Consider the following 7638-nt stretch of genomic DNA (forward strand, 5'->3'; position numbering starts at 1 on the left):
TAGTTTTGAGAACCAAGGTATCAATCCAGTAGGAGGCTACACTCAAATCCCTCGTACCTACACAAACAAATAAGAACCTTGCAACCAACGCGATAAAAGGGGTTGTCAATCCCTTCACGGCCACTTGCAAAAGTGAGATCTGGTACAGATAATAAGATAAATATTTTTGGTATTTTTATGATATAGATTGTAAAGTAAAGATTGCAAAATAAAGTAGATTGGAAACTTATATGATGGAAAATAGACCCGGGGGCCATAGGTTTCACTTGTGGCTTCTCTCAAGATACCATAAGTATTACGGTGGGTGAACAAATTACTGTCGAGCAATTGATAGAAAAGTGCATAGTTATGAGAATATCTAGGCATGATCATGTATATAGGCATCACGTCCGCGACAAGTAGATCGAAACGATTCTGCATCTACTACTATTACTCCACACATCAACCGCTATCCAGCATGCATCTAGAGTATTAAGTTCATAAGAACAGAGTAATGCATTACGCAAGATGACATGATGTAGAGGGATAAACTCAAGCAATATTATATAAACCCCATCTTTTTATCCTCGATGGCAACAATACAATACGTGCCTTGTTGCCCCTGCTGTCACTGGGAAAGGACACCGCAAGATTGAACCCAAAGCTAAGCACTTCTCCCATTGCAAGAAAGATCAATCTAGTAGGCCAAACCAAACTAACAATTCGAAGAGACATAAAAGAATTCAGAGGAGATTCAAATATTGTTCATAGATAATCTTGATCATAAACCCACAATTCATCGGATCTCGACAAACACACCGCAAAAAGAATTACATCAAATAGATCTCCAAGAAGATCAAGGAGAACTTTGTATTGAGATCCAAAGAGAGAGAAGAAGCCATCTAGCTAATAACTATGGACCCGAAGGTCTATGGTAAACTACTCACACTTCATCGGAGAGGCTATGGTGTTGATGTAGAAGCCCTCCGTGATCGATTCCCCCTCCGGTAGAGCGCCAGAGAAGGCCCCAAGATGGGATCTCATGGGTACAGAAGGTTGCGGCGGTGGAAATAGGGTTTCGTAGTGATCCTGGATGTTTTCAGGGTATATGGGTATATATAGGCGAAGGAAGTCGGTCAGGGAAGCTAGGGGTGGGCATAAAAACCGATGAACCGTAGACCGAACCGAAGCTGAAATCGAAAAAACCGAATCTTTGTTTTTTATCACTGTTCAAGAAAAAGTCGTTTTCCATCTGTATAAACTGAATTCAATTCGGTCAGTTTGGTTTTATACCGATTTACCGAAACAAAAATTGAAGTTACTTGAAGAAGTGGCACCAAGCTAGCTTCGCTGCACACATCGCTCATGTACGAAGTCTGTAGCCAGCGTGGCTGCGCAACCAATGCCTCCCGGTAGTCACGCCCATGAATCGGGAGTCACGCCCACGATCACAACCAACACATGTTGCTATCACATAATGTGGGTGGTGGGCCTACCTGACCATAGTGCATGCAAGGCCCAGCTCGCATGGGATTTTTTTGGTGGAGTGTGTGCCTGCGTGTGCGATTCCGCGAACAGCCCGTGAGGTCATTTGGTTCCTTTAATCCCACCTCGCCCGACTGAGAAGATGTGGCAGATATCTTTGCCTATATAAGAGGGTATTGTTGTTGTTGTCTAAGCAGAAAATAATGTGGCACTTCGGTATAAAACTAAAAACCAGACCGAATATTCGGTTAACCGAATGTTTGGTTAGTTCTTTTTAGCCACCATTTTTGGTTTCAAGTTTTCCAAACCGAATTTAAGAAAAAACAAATGGTAGAAACCGAATTCTCGGTTTATACCAAATGCCCACCCCTAAGGGGAGCCACGAGGGGTCCACGAGGGTGGGGGGCGCGCCTACCCCCCTGGGCGTGCCTCCCTGCCTCGTGGCCGCCTCGTTTCTTTCTTGACGTCCACTCCAAGTCTCCCGGGTTGCGTTTGTTCCAAAAATAACCCTCCCGAAGGTTTCATTCCGTTTGGACTCCATTTGATATTCCTTTTCTGCGAAACACTAAAATAGGTAAAAAACAACAATTTGGGCTGGGCCTCCGGTTAATCGGTTAGTCCCAAAAATAATATAAAAGTGTATAGTAAAGCCCATTAAACATCCAAAACAGGTAATATAATAGCATTGAACGATAAAAAATTATAGATACGTTGGAGAGGTATCAATCTACAACAACATAGACATGCAAAACACTATCAGATACTAAGTTCATGATAAATTAAAGTTCAATTAATCATATTACTTAAGAACTCCCACTTAGATAGACATCCTTTTAATCATCTAAGTGATCCAAATCAAGTAAACCATGTCCGATTATCACGTGAGATGGAGTAGTTTTCAATGGTGAACATCACTATGTTGACCATATCTACTATATGATTCACGCTCGACCTTTCAGTCTCAGTGTCCTGAGGCCATATCTACATATGCTAGGCTCGTCAAGTTTAACCCGAGTATTCTGCATGTGCAAAACTGGCTTGCACCCATTGTATGTGAACGTAGAGCTTATCACACCCGATCATCACGTGGTGTCTCGGCACGACGAACTGTAGCAACGGTGCATAGTCAGGGAGAACACTTATACCTTGAAATGTAGTAAGGGATCATCTTATAATGCTACCGACGTTCTAAGCAAAATAAGATCCATAAAGGATAAACATCACATGCAATCAAAATATGTGACATGATATGGCCATCATCATCTTGTGCTCATGATCTCCATCACCGAAGCATCATTATGATCTCCAATGTCACCGTCGTGACACCTTGATCTCCATCGTAGAATCGTTGTCGTCTCGCCAACTATTGTTACTACGACTATCACTACCGCTTAGTGATAAAGTAAAACTATTACATGGCGATTGCGTTGCATACAATAAAGAGACAACCATATGGCTCCTTCCAGTTGCCGATAACTTTGCTACAAAACATGATCATCTCATACAACAATTTATGTCACATCATGTCTTAACCACATCACATCAGAGCAAGCCCTGCAAAACAAGTTAGACGTCCTCTACTTTGTTGTTGCAAGTTTTACGTGGCTGCTACGGGCTTCTAGCAAGAACCATTCTTACCTACGCATCAAAACCACAACGATTTTTTGTCAAGTGTGCTGTTTTAACCTTCAACAAGGACCGGGCATAGCCACACTTGATTCAACTAAAGTTGGAGAAACAGACACTCACTAGCCACCTATGTGCAAAGCACGTCGGTAGAACCAGTCTCGCATAAGCGTACATGTAATGTCGGTCTGAGCCGCTTCATCCAACAATACCGCCGAATCAAAGTATGACATGCTGGTAAGCAGTATGACTATTATCGCCCACAACTCTTTGTGTTCTACTCATGCATATAAAATCTATGCATAGACCTGGCTCGGATGCCACTGTTGGGGAATGCAGTAATTTCAAAATTTTCCTACGGTCACGCAAGCTCTATCTCTAGGTGATGCATAGCAACAAGACAGGAGAGTTTTGTCTACGCACCCTCATAGATCGAAAGCGGAAGCGTATGACAATGCGGTTGATGTAGTCATACGTCTTCATGATCCGACCGATCCTAACACCAAAGGTACGGCACCTCCGTGATCTGCACACGTTCAGCTCGGTGACGTCCCACAAACTATAGATCCAGCTGAGGTCAAGGGAGAGTTTCGTCAGCACAATGACATGGTGACGGTGATGATGAAGTTACCGGCGTAGGACTTTGCCTAAGCACTACGATGATATGACCGTGGTGGAAATCTGTGGAGGGGGGCACCGCAAATGGCTAAACAATCATCTTGTGTATTCTAGGGTGCCCCCTGCCCCCGTATATAAAGGAGCAAGGGGGAGTCCGGCCGACCCCTGTAGGGGCGCCCCAAGAGGGGATTCCTACTAGGGGGAGTCCTAGTAGGTTTCCACCTAAAGGGAGAGGGGGAAGGAAGGAGAGGGAGAGAGGGAGAAGGAAGGGAGGGGGGCACCGCCCCCCTACGCTTATCCTATTCAGACTCCAGGGGGGAGGGCGTGCGGCCAACCCTCCTGCGGCCCTCCTCTCTCTCCACTAAGGCCCATCGAGGCCCACTAGTTCCCTCGGGGGGTTCCGAAAACCCTCCAGCGCTCCGGTTTTATCTGAAACTTCTCTGGAACACTTCCGATGTCCAAATATAGTCGTCGAATATCTCAATCTCTATGTTTCGGCCATTTTGAGACTCCTCATCATGTCCGTGATCATATCCGGGACTCCGAACAATCTTCAGTACATCATATCACATAAACTCAAAATACCAATCGTCATCGAACGTTAAGCATGCAGACCCTACGGGTTCGAGAACTATGTAGACATGACCGAGACTCACTTCTGGTCAATAACCAATAGCGGAACCTGGATGCTCATATTGGTTCCTACATATTCGACGAAGATCTTTATCGATCAAACCGCATAACAATATACGTTGTTCCCTTTGTCATCGGTATGTTACTTGCCCGAGATTCGGTCGTTGGTATCTAAATACCTAGTTCAATCTCGTTTTCGGCAAGTCTCTTTACTCGTTCTGTAATACTTCATCCCGTAACTAACTCATTAGTCACAATGCTTGCAAGTCTTATAGTGATGAGTATTACCGAGAGGGCCCAGAGATACCTCTCCCAAACACGGAGTGACAAATCCTAATCTCGATCTATGCCAACCCAACAAACACCTTCGGAGACACCTGTAGAGCACCTTTATAATCACCCATTTATGTTGTGACGTTTGGTAGCACACAATGTGTTCCTCCGGTATTCGGGAGTTGCATAATCTCATAGTCTGAGGAACTTGTATAAGTCATGAAGAAAGCAGTAGCAATGAAACTGACATGATCATAATGCTAAGCTAATGGATGGGTCATGTCCATCACATCATTCTCCTAATGATGTGATCCCATTCATCAAATGACAACACATGTCTATGGTCAGGAAACATAACCATCTTTGATTAATGAGCTAGTCAAGTAGAGGCATACTAGGGATTATAAGTTTTGTCTATGTATTCACACATGTACTAAGTTTTCGGTTAATACAATTATAGCATGAATAATAAACATTTATCATGAATTAAGGAAATAAATAATAGCTTTATTATTGCCTCTAGGGCATATTTCCTTTAGAGCATTACCGAGAGGGCCCAGAGATACCTCTCCGATACACGGAGTGACAAATCCTAATCTTTATCTATGCCAACCCAACAAACACCTTCGGAGACACCTGTAGAGCATCTTTATAATCACCCAGTTACGTTGTGACATTTGATAGCACACAAGGTGTTCCTCCGGTATTCGGGAGTTGCATAATCTCATAGTCAGAGGAACATGTATAAGTCAAAGAAAGCAATAGCAATAAAACTTAACAATCATTATGCTAAGCTAACAGATGGGTCTTGTCCATCACATCATTCACTAATGATGTGATCTCGTTCATCAAATGACAACACATATCTATGCTGAGGAAACATAACCATCTTTGATTAACGAGCTAGTCAAGCAGAGGCATACTAGGGACACTTTGTTTTGTCTATGTATTCACAGATGTACTAAGTTTCCGGTTAATACAATTCTAGCATGAATAATAAACATTTATCATGATATAAGGAAATATAAATAACAACTTTATTATTGCCTCTAGGGCATATTTCCTTCAGGAGCATCTTCAATCATGAAATGGTGTGTGGGCTTGACCGCAATAACCAATTTCACAAACACCAGCCTGCCCGGACGGTGCAACAATCCCCTCTTTCATGCCGGAGCAAAGCTTTTAGCTTGATCCAACATAGGCTGCCATTCAACTCTATTGAGTTGCCTTATCACCAGCTGCATACCGAGGTATTTACATGGGAAGTTTCCCAGGCGACAATTAAGTCTCGACTCCACACGATTCTTGTCCGCTTTGTTCCCGTGGATCATGATAGCCATAGATTTATGGTAATTAACCCGCAAACCAGATGCAACACCAAACACCCGAAGAATAGATGTGATGAAAGTAAGGTCCAGCTCCCTGATGTGACAAATAGGGTCACGTCATCTGCATAGATCGACACAGACTGATGTGCCGCAATGCCAGTAAAAGTATTGACCACACCCATACTAGCGGCTTTGATCATGATCTTGGAGAGCACATCCATTGCGATCACGAATAACAAAGGTGAGGCGGTGTCGCCCTGCCTGAGACCCTTGACATGCATGAAGCTTTTCCCGGGCACCCCATTTACAATTACTTTAGAGCTAGCTGTCTTGAGTAATATGGAGATCCAATCACACCATTTTTTACCAAAGCCTTTGCTTCTCATCACCTCAAAAAGAAACAGCCAAGTGAGCGTGTCTGTCGGATTTAGGGATCCGCAAACCCTTGAGAGGTTCGAACTCTAGGGGTACGTGCGAAGATCTCAACCTGCCCAGCCTGCCTACTCGTGATCCTCCTAGGCCTAGCGCGTCGAGCTCAAAGAGACACAAAGACACAATGATTGGTTCGGGCCACCGTTGTGGTGTAATACCCTAATACAGTGTGGTGTGGTGGATTGCGTCGAAGGGCTGACGAAGAACTAGTACAGTGGATGAACAAGCCTCAGGAGGTGAGGTGTTCTTGAGCTGGTGTGGTGTATGCTAGCTCTACTTGTTCTGATATTGTCTTGTTTTTCCGTCCCCCTCCTATGGTGGTGGCTAGTCCTATTTATAGTGGCCTTGGTCCTCTTCCCAAATATGAGCGGGAAGGGATCCCATAATGGCCGGATTTGAAAGGAGACAAGCAGTACAGTCTATCCTGACAAAAGTGGTCTTCGCCTGCGAAAAAGCCTCTGGTCGTGACGCTGCGGTGGACTCATCGATGACCTCCGTCCCGCCGTCCTGGCGGTCTTGGTCTTGTTGCACCAGAATGGAAACCTTTGGATGTTTCCTCGGGACTCCGCGCCTGTGGCTTGCCTCCATTGCACCGAAGAGGAAACCCGTGCTCTGCGCCCGCCTAGCGCCCGCCTGGCCTTGGTCGTCATGGCTCACGTCAGCTGAGCCTCGTGAGGTAACCTGCATAGAACTCTCCGCCCCTCAAGAGCCCTCCTGAGGAGGCCGATTCCTTCGGGGGTCTTGGCGTTGCCCGCCTTGCGAGGCTTGGCCCCTCGCAAGGGTCTTGCGGTGTTGGTGTTGAAGCTGGGCCGTACTAGGCCATCGATGATGCCACGTGGTGGGCCGCAAGCAAGCAGGGCTGGATACCCCCGAATCCAGGACGACGATAGTAGCCCCCGGGCCCAAGGCGCACTCGGACTTGGCTTCCATGCAAAGCCAAAGGGCAAGTGCGGAGCGCCGCGGGCCCTAACCGCCTGCGACCTTGATGATGCATGGCGATTGATGGGACGTAGGCGACTCCTCTTCCCCATGTTGCCTCGGCAACTGCTCAACTTGACTGGTCAATGCGGCATGCAGAAGGTCATGATGGTGCGAGGTCGTGGAGGCCGGCGGTTGGCCTCCCTTGGCTATAAATGTGAGGGAGGGGCAGAGCCCCCCGCCCATCTTTCCTTCGTCTTGCTCCCGCCTGCTTTTCTCCTCTCCGCCTTGCTCCCATGGCATCGCCGAAGAGGTTTTCAGCGGCCGAGAAGGGGAAGGCCTCCAA

This window comes from Triticum aestivum, chromosome 1B, assembly GCF_018294505.1.
Source record: "Triticum aestivum cultivar Chinese Spring chromosome 1B, IWGSC CS RefSeq v2.1, whole genome shotgun sequence".
NCBI lineage: Eukaryota > Viridiplantae > Streptophyta > Magnoliopsida > Poales > Poaceae > Triticum > Triticum aestivum.